The sequence below is a fragment of the Ptychodera flava genome, chromosome 13, assembly GCF_041260155.1.
Source record: "Ptychodera flava strain L36383 chromosome 13, AS_Pfla_20210202, whole genome shotgun sequence".
Lineage (NCBI taxonomy): Eukaryota > Metazoa > Hemichordata > Enteropneusta > Ptychoderidae > Ptychodera > Ptychodera flava.
The window spans coordinates 17,063,550-17,078,756 of NC_091940.1; the positions used below are offsets into that span (position 1 = coordinate 17,063,550).

At 37.2% G+C, this 15,207-nt stretch overlaps 1 long non-coding RNA gene across 1 annotated transcript; it reads right to left on the minus strand.

Moving 5' to 3' along the window:
• Positions 1 to 10,687: 10,687 nt before the first annotated feature.
• On the minus strand, positions 10,688 to 14,137 carry LOC139147620 (uncharacterized). Its single transcript, XR_011555764.1, has 3 exons — positions 13,844 to 14,137; positions 11,773 to 11,846; positions 10,688 to 11,365 (listed from the first exon to the last, which is right to left on the minus strand). It is a non-coding gene; the product is annotated as an uncharacterized lncRNA (long non-coding RNA).
• Between the last annotated feature and the right edge of the window lie 1,070 nt (positions 14,138 to 15,207).

Below are 15,207 nucleotides of genomic sequence, written 5' to 3' on the forward strand. Positions count from 1 at the left end.
ATTAAATACTTGTAGGTAAGACGTAGCTACCATTAGAAGTGTCAGGGATGAATGTTATAAAGAAATTAGAATAATCTGATTTCCCTATTTGGATAGGAGCTGACGAATACAGCGGCTTTAATGTAACTGCCTGTCCCAATTTAGACAACTATTACATTATGAGCATGGAGCAAGTCTTGAATTCATTGTAAAATATGAAGCATTTCTTTTGTCAATCAACAGAAATCAACACACATTCAGATCTCATTGTGTTCATGCTTAAATGTACAGAAAGAAATGCTGTGTAACAATTGTGTGCAAGTAGTTCGTTAAAATTCAACCTCATTATTTATATGTCTATAGACTGCAAAAATATTGATCACGTGGGACACATTCAAACTACTACCTTGACGTAAAGTGTACTGGTGCTTTACAAAATATTAATTTTATCATTCAATGTGATATCCATCAGTTTACCCACGGTAAACTATTAAGTAAGACCAAGAATTGCTTACTTGATAAGTATCTTTACTCTTTATAACGCTGTGTAAGAAAAAAGATACACGTTTCCTTTCGGTCAACAGGCCAAATTGATGTGACGTTGTTAATTAAGGACGAATATCCCAAAACTAGGCCACAATTGCAGTGCCGTCGGCATGCATGAATGCATTTAAGAACTGCTGGGAGGAAAGCAAAGTACCATCGTTTCAGTGATGTTGGCATCAGATGACTGCAGAAGATTTCTGAAGACCCGTGATAATATAATAATAATAATCTGAGAGAGAGAGAGAGGGGAGGGAGAGAGAGAGGTTAAATATAATCTCTACGTATGTATGTGTGTATGTATGTATGTATGTATCCACTTACCTATATGTCTCTTATGTGACAACCTATTTACATTTTCATCTATGTTTTTATATTTACGTTTCCATAAATCTCTGTACCTGTATATGTATGTTACACAGAATATCAATACAGACATGCGTACTCACTGACTTCTGACTGAAGGGCTTCTCATCTGCGATGATTCTTTTAAACGTCACGGTGATAGAGTTGTTATCTAAGGTCAGAATATAACATTTTTCTCTCTTGCACTGCCTATGTCCACCATATCGCCATTGTGGAAGCGTGCTCGGTAAAAGATAAACCAGTATTCTCAGTATTCTGCTCTCCTTGCATTGATGCATGCACACATCGTCATTTCCAGATCACCACCAGAAATGCGTTGCGAGAAGTTGATACCTACTCCAGTAAACTGCACTGAGACCTTTACGTATCAAAGAGATATTATCATAAAACCTCATAATTTTATGCGTATGAAGAGCTACAATTTAAGCCAGTGGTTCACTAGCTGATTTCAAAATATATTCGGCGGTTTTTGATGCAGAGATTTCCTTTTAAGTTATAGGGAAGCACAACTTTCATAACGGAACGATTACTTCTGCACTATGCATATTGCATTGCTTTTAAACGAAATAAACTGTTTCTTTTCAGTGAATTTTAAGTTACCAACAAATATGATATTGCAAATTGATTGTGATTGATTGCGGTTTTTTTATCAGGTTCGTGTTCTTCCAGGTTCGTGGTTCTTCCACTTTCGTGATGCCGAGCACCCTACAGGGCTAGGTATGGCCGCCGTGCCGTTTTCTGACGTCATAGAAGATTTCGAAAATATTACAGCCAGGAAAATAGACATGCAACTTCTATTAGGGTCGCTAGGAACTACGACCATATTCGATGATGATAATTCAACATTTAGGGACTGGTCAGTTTCTTCAGCCGGGGGGGGGGCGGTGGATTCATTGGGGGGTCACCCTGTTTTTGACTTTGCTGATGGGAGGGTCACCATGTTTTTGAAATGCCCAATAGGGGGATCAGTGTGTTTTTGAATTTTGACACAGGCTCATCATTGCCTAGAATGCTAGTGTCAGCCACAAATTTCATCATTCAGTTGTATTTTTCGGCGCGCCCTAATCAGTCATATTTTTCATCAAGCGTACATACATCAGAGATATCTGTATGTTCAATATTTTTCAGCGTGCTCTTCAAGCTCATTACTTTAATATATCAGACATTTTTCAGCATGCTCTTCAGGTGCATGACTTTAATATACAAGGCATATATATCAGAGATATCAGGATGTTTCATATTTTTCGGCGCGCCCTTCGGGCGCCATACTTTAATAAATCAGAGATATCTTGATGTTTTGCTAAGTGAAAGTGTACCATTATGAAATCTGCATTTCATATGAAAAGGATGACAAATTCCTGATACGTTTTTGTTATCTCTATGAGAATTTAGTATGAATGCAACATGCACAAATATTTCACAATATATATTTGATACAGTGACTTATTTAAGAGATAGAAAAATGACAAGATATCTTTCCTTCTCATTGATATCTTTCCTTCTCAATTATTTTCCTTTGTTTCACAGGTTTTCTGTAGAAAGATGCTTTTTTATGAACAAAATAACAGTTAAAAAGGCAGTTTTTGTCATTATTAGCTGTGCTTTTATGGTTTCAATGTTACAAGAAAAGGTCCTCTCAGACACTGTACACATCAGATTTGGCTAAAAAAGTTCTCTATGGCTCCTCAGGAGATTTAATGGATGGTTGGCAAGTCTTAACACCCATCAAAGTTTTTGATTCACTGCTTTTTCCTCTTTGATATTAATGATTGACATCCATTTCTGTACAACAGTTCAGGACATCTGGTTAAGCATAGAAAGTGTGAAATACATTCACAGCTCATTCAAAATACAGCTCATTCAAAATGTACTGTATTCAAACTTTAAGATTGACACTTTGAAATTCCTATCTTACAACTGACATGTCAACAATGTCATTAAAACATAGAATGACTATTTAAAATATAAATATATGTAAAATGTAAAATATAATATATATATATATATATATATAGGCATATATATATATATATATATATATATATATATATATATATATATATATATATATATATTGCGGTCACCCTGTTTTCGAAATTTGGAATGGGGGGGATCACTCTGTTTTCAAAATTTGGAATAGGGGGGGGTCAGCCTCTTGACGTCAGCAAAATATAATCCACCGCCCCCAGGCCGAAGAAACTGAACTGTCCTTAGGCGGTACGATGCTCGGACATATTTACAACCAGACATGAACTGAAAATGCTCACGTGTTTTCATAGATATTGCATTTGTCTGTAAATTTAAACTTTTGCCAAGAGTTTTAAAGTTTTTTAAGCTGTGATGATCAAGATCATGGACATTATCATGACAGACCAATGACAACGGCCTTTTTATTTACAAATATGAATTCGGTGGAAAAATGCTGAATGTCTTTGGCTTCTGGCATTGTATCAGCATTTACATAACAAGTGCAATTGATTGGTACAGTGCTTCACACTGTATAGGCCAAAGTGATATCACCATAAAGTAATGAAAAGCCATATACGCATTCTTTCAGAAAACCATTTTTATTTTTAAGAACTCAAGTAAAAGATAAACAACATGGCTATTTTTGATAAATCTTTAAGAAAATAGATTAAAATGAGCCATTGAGAAGGACATAGTTTAAATAGCAATAGAGAGTTAGTATGAGTAGTACGGAGAAATAATGAGTGTTTTTGTGTAAGAGTAGTAAGGAGAAATTCCTCTGTATGAAAGTGGCTAACCAGTACTGGTCTTGCAAAGTGCCCTTGCTGAGTAATCCTTAAGTGTAATTGACATCACTGCAGAAATCTTTCAATTTTTTTTCTTTACAGTTGATTGTGAGATCATACCATTCAGTGCAAGGGGTGGTAAGCTGTCAAACTGTGAGCGTTTGGCGAGATTATTGTACCATCTCTCGGACTGAATGGTATGAACTCAATGTCAAGCTGGCGACGTCCTCGAAGCCCGGTGTCTTCAGTGTTTCAAAACGGCTGGAGAAAACATCAGGTTAACGTCAAATCAATGATATTTTGGGTTGGCTGGGCATGAAATAAACTGAACCTGTTTGTCCCACTTTTTCCTCGGGCAGTTCTCAGGCAGCTACGGGTAGTCACGGGCAGTAATTAGTATGACCGCAGTTTTTGATTTAATTCTATTTTACAATGCAATCCAAATTGGTTTGTGGTCACTATAGTATGACTCAAGTACACCACTTTGCATGCAATGGATGTTAGTGTAAATGTGATCAAGGCATGATCCATAGTCTGTTGTTGACTCCTCAATAACTTGTGTGTAGTTGAAGTGCTTTGTCATAAGTTCAGATAGTTGTCTTGTAGATTGTGTTTGCTTTTGTAAGTCAACATTGAAATCACCAATGATCACGGTTGGTAGATTGTACTCAAGTGTATGGATGAGCTGAAGAAGAGCATGTTGTAAGTTTGATGTAGGTGATGATGGTGGATTGTAAACACCAACAATTTGAACTAAACCAAATGTTGTTTTGTGTATTGCAATTAAGAAATCTGTATTAAAACAATGCAGTGTCTGTGGGGTAGCTTCAAGAGTGTTTTCTTTGCTGTACATAACCATACCATGATATGGTCTGGTGTTGTTTTGACGGTTTTTATCATCCTGTCTGAAAAGGTTGAAGTCTGCTATTTTGAAGTCATCATTGTGATCGCCGGTTTGTAGTCTTGATTCACTGCAAATTAGTACATCAGCTGAAGTTAAGCTGAAATCACTAGCAACATCTTGAAAATGGCAATGAAGAGATCTCACATTTTGATAAGTAATAATGAATCTGTTCGTAATATATGGTAATGTGAAACAGAGTTGTAGCATGGAATGGGTTCTCATGCGTTGCATCTCTTGTGTAACATCAGTGCTAACTGATATTTGATTTTCTTGTAATGTGGTTATGTTGAGACCTGTAAGTTTAGTCACTCTGCTTAAAGCAACATAGTGTACATGACACTGATTTCTCTTGTTTGCTGTACTGAAGTCCACAACCACATTGTTAAGTGTATCACCTTGACAACGATGTATTGTTTTGGCACTAGCTGGTCTGAGTGGAAATTGTTTTCTCACAACTTCTGCATTTTTGTGTCTTCCCACTCTAAATTGCCGTGATATCTGTAAAACTGGCGTCCATCTGTGAGATACTTTGTCATGTATTAAATGCCGTTTTTCACGTCGCAGGTTTTTGCCAACACAATCGTCATCAAATAAAATCCATAGAATAGTAACATGATGCAAATCAGGTCCATCGATGTATTTGATTACTCCTGGAGTACCATTTATCAATCCATCATTTACAGACAGATTAATGCAAAGCTCAATACGCTGATTTGTTCCAATTGATAATTTAGAAACTAACCCCATTGTTTTTTGAGCAGGAAGCATGACAACAATACCTAATGTTTTGTGTTTTATGATCTCAGAGACATCGCCAATGACTGTATCAGTAGCAGGTATACATGTTTTTATTCCTGTAAGTCTGTCATATGCTATTGCATTGTGGTCATCAACAAGTCTGTTCTCGCAATAAAGATGTACTGTCGACTCATCAATAGATGAAGTTTTTTTATCAACACTGACTATTCGAGTTTGCAGAACTTTTATGTCATGAGATGTATGCTTTCCCTCACGTATACGGTTGAGTAATTTAGCAAAATTCTGGTCATCCTTTTGCCTCATAATATCTGTTAATTCAAACATTTTGAACAGGTCTTTCCAGATGTTGACAGCCAATGGCCCATAATCATGTTGAAGGTCGTTAAATATCCAACCATCAAAGACAGTTTTAATTGATATAAGTCGCCAAAGCTAACAACGCTGACACCACCAAAGATTTTATTGTTGGCCATTATCTGTTGTAGTCTGAGATTGATATAGTTTAACATACCATTACCAACCATGGAGATTTCATCTATGAATATGACTTTTAAGTTCCTGTATTTTGCTTGTAGAGTATTAAGTCTTTCTGATGTCAGTGGTCTATAATGAAAACCTTGGGATGCGGAATTTGAAAAGCTGAATGAATTGTAGTACCCTTAATGTTGTAAGCAGCTTTTCCAGTAGGTGCAACTAGTAATAAGTGTATGTTGTCAGGATTTTCACCAGAAGATTTGAAAGATATTTTAAAAGTACTTGATACAATGATTTGAGAACAAGAGATTTCCCTACACCAGCGCCACCTGTTACAAAAATATTTAACGGCTCTGTCCTTGTTTTCATCCAATGTACTATGTGATAGAATATTTCTTTTTGTTTCTTGTTGAGTTTCTGTAAAAGTGGATATAATTCATTATCAGCCATTCGTGGTTGTTGAAGATCTTCAATAATGGGATTATTTGTACTGATGCCAATGTCCTGTCCAATGTCATATTTAGAATGACTCTCATCACATGGTGCAAACATACTCAATGTGTCACTTGGCCTTGATCCTTCTAAAATGTCTTGATGTTCCTGATGTTGTGTATTTGGAGCAACATTATCAAACATATCAATGGCTGTGTTTTGTACTGCTTCAATAGCTTGATCTAATTCCTGAGCATTTTTATTGTACTCCTTTTCTTTAGAATCTACTTCAAATTTTACTTGCATGTAACGATCATAGTATGTTTTGCACCCTGCAAGGAGTTCATTTTCATTTCGCCAAGGATAAAACAACATTATTAACTCTCTGTAATGATTTTCTTTGTCTTTTTCCCTATGGAAACGAACATATCTGATAACTTTACTTTTGGTGCGTTTTTTATACACAAGGCCACGTATCTGATATATTGTGTTGTTTTCATCATCATCATCCTCTTCATCAGTTTTGTAGAAGTCATCATTATCTTGATAATGATCTTGCGGGTTATCTTTTAACTTTTGAAAACTGTACCATGCTGCCAAGTCTGCCAAGCACAATTTCTCAAGGGCTTTTGGGGCGCCTCTCATATTTTTTCAAGATGCTATCACTTTCTATGTCAGTAGCATTTGGACGCATGTTTTGTATGTCATCAAGAGGTTTCAATAGGATAACTCTATCATCAGGGGGTGATGTGTTAATAAATGTGAAGCTGCGTGAAGCTCTTCTTAGTCTCATTTGCATAACAAGGTAAACAGCTTCTTGAGCACTAACTTCAACATGATTAAGGAATTTGTTTCCTATATGCCTGACACTTTCTCTGATATCATGACATCCTTCCCTTGCTTCTTCCACAGCCCTACTGAGCAAATTACTCATTCCACGTTGAGCTTTACTAATGTAAGATGCGATGTAAATGGCACATGCATATGGATCAAGAATGAATTGAATGTCCATGTTTGCTCTCCAAGCTTTGAGTAGGGTTTCATTGTAGCTGTTAATTCTTATTTCATTTGGTGACCTCTTGAGGAATATTTTATCTGATGTTAGAGATGACTGTATTGCATTAATATAGGTTTGTTCATCAAGTTGTAGTTTATTTAAGAATTCAGAAAAAGAAAGAGTTTCTCCAAATTGTAAATCAGTAACAACAGTCTTGATATTTTCATAGTGCTTTTGAAGGATCTGTTCTGTGCTTTCATCAGTATCCATTGGCAATGGCTGCAATATCATTGTTCTAGCATAGGTGGCACAGGAAATCCAAATCTGCAAACACATTGGCCTTTTTTCTTACAGGTTTTTGCATGTCTATGCATTTGATAATTTATCAATTCAGCGAAGGATTCATTACTGGTATCATTTGAACATGTAATATACTGATCTATGAATTGTGTGATGTCATCATCACTATTTTCACCATATTGTGGTGCATCTTTAATCCATACAAGCATGTGTATATGTGGTGATCCTCTTTGTTGGAATTCCACTCTGTAAAAGTAATCGTGTATTTCACCAATTGGATGATGTGAGCTCATTAGGAAATCATGCATAAATCGTTGAAATGAATAGTCAAAGTGTCGAGCACACGTAACAGGGTCAGATTTTATCAAATCAGATTTTGTATTCCAAGACATGTTCAATACATCGTCATCTGTGTATTCCTTGTTGTGAACTGTCCTTCCAAGAATTTTCAATAGATGTATCCATTTAGATTCTGCTGATAAAAATGACATGAAAAATGTTGGAATACCAAGTTGACGTATCATGGCAAATATATCTTTCTTTGCACTCTCCCAGTATGGTGGTGAACCTCTAAGTGTCTTCAACACTCTGAATCCCTCATCAAGTCGAACAATTTTATCAACATTTTGTGGTGATTGAAGCTCACCAGCTGTTAATTTGCGGCCCTTCAGATTACATTTTCGCAAACATAATGTTGCCTTGTCTTTAATCTGCTTGATTTGTAATTTTTTTAGTTTAAAGAAAATGTTAGGCATCGACTTTGCAACTCTCCTATCTTTGTGTCGAAGTTCCCATTTACACAATGTACTATATAATACAGGGACTATGCGTTTCTTTTGTCTGGGTTGACCACAATATATTGTTGGAAATGAGAGCTCCTCAGAATATTTGTCTTGAAATATTCCTAGTGGTTTATTGTTCTCGCCTGGTGCATAACAAACTGCGCCATCAGAGTCTGTGTGTTGATCATATAAAGGTGACAGCATTGTATCCAGTGTGCCAGCAGGATGATCTTCCAATTTTATTTCTTCAGTCCAATTATCATCATCATCATGATCATCATGATCATTACTGTCATCTTGTTTACATGTTTGTTTGTCAGACATGTGAGAATAATCATGATCGTCATTTTCCTCACAAAATTCCTGCCAATTGTGGTTTTCATCCTTCTGCAAACAACCCAATCTGTAGATATTGTAATCAGTTCTGCTTTATATAAGGGGCTATTTTTAACTAACCAATTAGCTGCTTGTAAGACTTTCACTGGTCTGACATTCTCTACCTGATAGGCATGACTATAGCTAATCTTTCTTTTAAATTTGACAGGTATTGTCTGCGATTCATTTAAAGTTCTAGGTAATGTAGAGACAGTAGTTGATACATCAGCTATAACATTGACTATGTTACCTCTGAGACTAACTTGTCTACCTCTTGGCAATTCTCTTATTTGCATGAATGGAATGCGTAAGGCAACAAGTCTTTCTTCTAGTGGATGTAACTGTAACTCGGGGGGAATTAATGGAAATGACATGTTATTGGCCACAGAACAAGGAGGCAACTTTGACTCTTTTAAATATGAATAACAAGTTTTACATAATGGTGCCATATCATTATCTGTAGCCTGAGATGATGCAAAGGTGTTTAACTTTTCTTTAACATTATTGTAGTTCAAACACTTTCTCTGTACCACAGCTGTTGGCAGCACACACATACAAAATTTGGGCCATTCTGAACTGCACCGTGAACAATTTGTATCAGCTCTTCAATAGATTTGGCAGCACTACATCTTCTGTTGTTTAGTTTGTTTAATCTATCTCTCATTTGCTCTCTCTCTCTATATGATTTATCAGTTCTTTTAATACTTTTAATATTGGCATCTCTGATCTTTTCGCTTTCCCTGAAGACCTGGTCATTCTCTTTGTCTTTTTAGCATTAGCATTTCTTTCCCTTTCATTTTCTCTGTACTCATCATCACACCGTCTCAATTTCATTGATGTCCTGTTTCTCTTGTTTTCAGTTTGTTTATACACATCATCAGTTCTCATAATTTTCTTAGCATTCATATCTCTTTGCCTTTCAGTTTGCCTGTATGCTGGATCAGCTCGTTTATTTTGCTTGGCTGTTAAATCTCTTTGGTTTTCGCTTTGCCTAAACTCTATTTGTTCTCTCTTTTCTCTCTTGGCAATCATGTCTCTCTGTTTCTCTGTTTCTCTATAATTTACACAATGTTCATTTTGCGGCATAGATTTCTCTGTTTGTAGTGGTCCAAAACTGTTTACATTTATTGCTTGTGACAAATTTTGCTCTGTGCTTTGCAGAAAGTCATAGTGACCACTATCAATTTCTCCTTCAACACGGATTGCATGATACAAAAGATGTATACTTACAGAAGAATTACCAACAGTCTCTAATGGTTCACTTAAAGTGTCAAGATGAACTGCAATATTAATGTTATATGCAAGCGCTGCAGCATTTATTTCAATGTCCCCTCCATAAGTTGCATTACCTGGTTCAGATCTGGACATATACTGCTATAGTCATCTTGAGAGACAATATGCCATCTTTCATATTCACCTTTAATTGGATCCTCATATCTGTCCCAATGTTCAATTACATAGTCAACAGTATGTACTCTTATTGCATGATGATGATCTTGTGTTCCATAGAGTCCTAGACTTATAGCACGGAACAAGCAATTACCATCACCTTCGACATTAACCTTTGTGTAACATCTGTGAGGAGTCTGCAACTGTCTTTTTCGTTGCATGTACAATTTACTTCTTTCATTTTTTGCTTTTATGCTCAGTTTTTTTACTCTCATTGTACTTTTATAGTAACGTTGTGTTATGGGTGTGCTTAATATTATAATAAGTTCTTACAGTCAATTCAAGCACTTGTATAGGAAGAAAAATTAATAATTTGACTGATGTTGCTTATTGCTTCCTTGATTTCTTCTGATGCTATGAAAAGTGAAACCTTAAAAGTTGAAGTATTGATGAAAGAATGATTGTGTTTGTTGAGATTGTAGACTATGAATGTGTTATTGCTTGTCAATATTGTGCAGTTTAGACGTTGAACCCTTTCACTACACAATTTAGGTCCACCTTTATTGGGGAAGCTGGACCTAGACAGAAAAAAGCAGTTAAAAGGGTTGTCAGTAATAAGTAGACAATGATAGAATGTGGTATGACTGTTCTTGTTTATTATGAAGTAAATGAATGCCAATTTTCAGAAATTGTAGAGAAATGTCAGTCTTCCTTATATATTCAGTACGCTGAAGTAATTCTATTTGATTGCAAATAATCTGCCTGTAAACAATACTCTTGTTTCCTATCAGGAAGTAAATGATAGAGCACTAACTTGTGTGCTGTTAAATATTCACGGTATAATTTCACAATGTACACTGAGGAAGACAAAGACAAAACTTTACTGCCTTATTTTTTTTCTTCTGCAAGTTAATACTGAATATTATCAATGTCAAATCAGTTGTGATCTAAATGCAAAATTAACCACAACAGTGTTTGCTCAAAGTACTATCAGCAATGTTGTAACCAATGCTTGTTGACTATCAATTTGTGATCTTGAACGCGCCTCTACAGGCAGTCTGTACCGTCTATGGGCAACTGTGCCTCAACTGGGCAGTCTGTGCCTCTTATAGGCAAGTGATTGTGTTGTACCCCTTTGGGCAAGTTATTGTTTGCGCCTCCTATGGGCAAATGATTATTGCGCCTCCTATGGGCAAGTTATTATTGCGCCCTTCCTATGGGCAAGTTATTATTGCGCCTCCTGTGGGCAAGTTATTGCTGTGCCTCCTATGGGCGAGTGAATGTCACCACGTATATGGCCTCCTGGTATAATCTGTTAAGAAACAAAAATCAAAGTAAGACATCCATTGCATCCTGTTAAATATACATATTTGTACCAGTGAAAAAAATTGGCAAAAAAGATGAATTTGATGTTTTACAACATGTAAAGAACTTATTCCATTTTTTTCATGGAAATTATTGACCAACAAGTTCATCATTGATGACACGACACCATTCCTACAAAGGCAAGTTTGCATGACATTGGTCCAGGTATGTCAGACATATCTTTGTGAATGGCCACAAAATATAACATAATGGCTGCCTGATGGCATTGATAGTATCAAAGAACAAATTGAAATCGGTTTGGGCATGTCTGAAATATCTACCTAGATGCCTGAATGCACACACAATGAAAAGCTGCATGGACTAACAAAGAATGGCAAAAGTGAATGAACTCACACAAAAAAAATGTGGATTTAATTGGAATGTCCTAATGAATGCCCTGTGGTGATGTAATCATCAATAGACCACTTCTGCAAATGAAAAAAAAACATAACACCAAGGATTAAAATGACCACTGTCATAAATTTTGTTGACTCCATGAAGTGCCATATCATTTACTAGAACAGTGATACAACATTATCGAAAGCTCTGTTAACATTTCTCACACAACTTCCATGTCCAACAATCTCTTCAAATAGCTATCTTAATGTTTTTGATGTGTGTATGACATGTCATTTTGTTTTAATGAAATATAAGGGCAACACACGGATGTAAATCTCATCAAATTAAGTTTATCTTTTAGGACCCATTTAAACCTCATTAGTTCACTCATAGAGTATACTTTCATGATAATAAATGAATTCATGGTTTATCATCACTTTGTCCTGTGACATTTCATCACATTACCATTTTGTCCTCATAATGATTCATTCAACACTCAAAGCTGGATAAGAAAGGGCACTAAAATTAATCTGCATATTACTAAACTTGTGTAATTTTTTACAAGCTGTACTTTAGAAAATTGTCAAAATTTACAGGATGGAAAGTCAGGAAATCTCCACACTACACACACACACTAATTGATCAGTTCCTACCAGCCGACAGGCTTTATTGATCTATCAACAATTACAGTGGTGGCCTACTACCAGGATCTTGCAAGCAATATTTGTCTGGAAGTTATGAATATGATGAATAAATGTCATTTTTTCATTATACAAGCCTTCCCACCTATGGGGTGGACCATTTGATATCCTGGGGGGGGGGGTCTGGAAGATTTTTGGGGGCATTTTACATTCTTATTCGCTTTTGATGGTAACGCATTTTCCGAGCAAAGTCTTTGCCACTGAGTACCAACCATCGAAATTCAGTAGCTTGTCCCACATTATAGGAAACTAAAAAAGTATGTAAATGATCAGACATATTATTATGACGATATCATGAAAATATTACCTGAAACCCTTTCGGAGCACCACAACAGACCCTATACACAAACAATAATAGTAACTATTCATCATTGCTACCAGTGTACCTAGAATATCCATGTCCCCGCGACATCTACGAGAACGAAAACTATTGCCCAATCTAAAATCCCTAACCCTAATCTATGGCTTTGCCACGACAAAATTAGGTGCCACGACAAAATTAGCCTAACCAGCCTATGACTCTCGTCGATTGTCACAAAACAATCTTTAAGTGGACTATTTTTATGAAATAGTAATAACATTGACACCAGTCAAGTTGTTATTCTTCGTGCAGGACCTCTCGTGTACGCTAAGGGATACGCTGTCGGGCCGGACCCACGTGGGTTTTGGAGACAGTGCAGCGTACACAGAAATCTACCCGACCTAGCTAGCTCTGCGTACCGTGCTGTGTGTTTCAGGTGTTACACGGCCCCACCACATCTAATGGATGAATTCTACAGAGGAGCCAGCGTAGCTGACATTGGCGCACGCCAAGAAAACATTTAATCACAGAACAGTGAAGCGTAAAGTAATGGATTCTTTCAATCATGCTACAGACTTTTTAAGGTTTGTGACAGAGGGCCTTGTCTGCCTTCTTACAATGAAGCAACTACAGCTGTCATCTCTGAACAGTCGACCCCAAGACTCACTTTATAATGAGCCAACAAACGTGCGCCAGAAAATCTCAAAAGCCGTTGCTCAAAAAATATGGGTCTAAATGAATACAAAGGATTTGGAAGACCTCATTAGACTAGATGAAAGATGTGATGATGTAGATGATAGTGGCGGGGGCCGTGTAACGCCCGAAACACACAGCAGGGTACGCAGGGCAAGAGCCGACCGTACAAATCTATGCCATGAAAAAGTCAAGTTCGGAACTACAGCTCCCAGTCGCGATCGAGTCACAGTCGCGCTCCTTCTCAATTCTTTTGATGCATGTACCGTACTATCTTCTCAACCGTAAACTCAAAGCGTCCAAGTCAAATCGTGGTATCAAACAAAGGTGCATACATCAAATCATGACATAGAATCAACACATCACACACAAATTACTTTGAATTACTTACCGACACCACACCGACAGTCCATCAAAATCACGCTTCAGAATTTGTACAGCAAAAAGCCGGATAAGCGTACTCACAGCACAGAAAGGCTGTGGAGACAAGCGAAGAACTATGTGCTCGTTATGATACGGCGGTATAACTTGATTTACGCGACGATGGCGGGGAGACGAATTGTACAAGTACAGTAACTGCAGTAAGACTGGCTTTATGCCGCTAGGGTTTGTGGGTAAAATGTATCCAGCTGTAGCCAACCTGGACAAGCACATTTCACAGCGCCCTCAAACAGTCGATTGTTTTCACTTGTCATACGCGGCGTAACAGAAAAATTAAAACTTTCATAACTTCATTAATATCCAAGCCACGCCCACCAAACCTTTTCAGTTCTAGCCATTTGAATTCTGAAGATGTCTACCAAATTTGACTGAAATACGTTCAGCCGTTTTTGAGAAAATGGACCAACAGACAGACAGACACACAGACAGACAGACATCGCTGCGACATATGCTCACGTGTTCACACGTGAGCAAAAACGTGTAGCTTCTGCGAGACAGCGCCCTCAGAGTTGGTTGGCGACGCCCTCCATACGCGTCAGAATCGAGCCTTGTCACGAAAGAGAGTGATAAACTTCACATAAACAATGGCAGAGACATCATTTTCGTTCAGAAATAACGCAGGCATGTTACTCTCAAAATTCTCCGCTGTATGGTTGAGTATGAACCGAGGAAGTAAAGGTACAAGCTCCGGACCATTAGGGTCATTCTCGCGAGCCAGAGCAATAATTTCCGCTCCGCTGATCTACGCAAAAATCAAGGGTAGCGCTGAGCTGTTGCCGTAAAGAGGCGTGTGGTTTACGACGATGTTTAGGGTCGTCACTTGGTGTGATTTGCAATCGAAATCGGATGAATTCTCTGCACACAACAGAGGACTAAATCTTATAAAAAATTGGCCTATATATTTGCTGAAAGCCTGGATATAGATGCTTTCTTTGACTGAACACTAACGCTTGCTCTGTGCTAGATTGCTAATGAAGCACTATTTTTTTCATATTTCAACAGATACGATCGCTGTGTTTGCGCCATGAAAATACTGGTTTGCATTACAGTATTGGACGATCTACATGCATGGTTCTCCACAATTAAAGGAGAGTTTAAGGGTGGACCATCCTCTGTTTTTTTAGTAGTCTAGTCATATGTTAATAAATAATCAAAAGAATGGATTTTCAAAACAAAACAACATGCAAATTATGAACTGTTGTCTAAGTTAGCCACCCCTTGTATCTTTCCATGCTGTGGAAAACATCGACATGTCATCAGATTTTCATAGAAAACAGACAAGGGAGCGGATGCCTCCAGCTACTAGAACTGGTT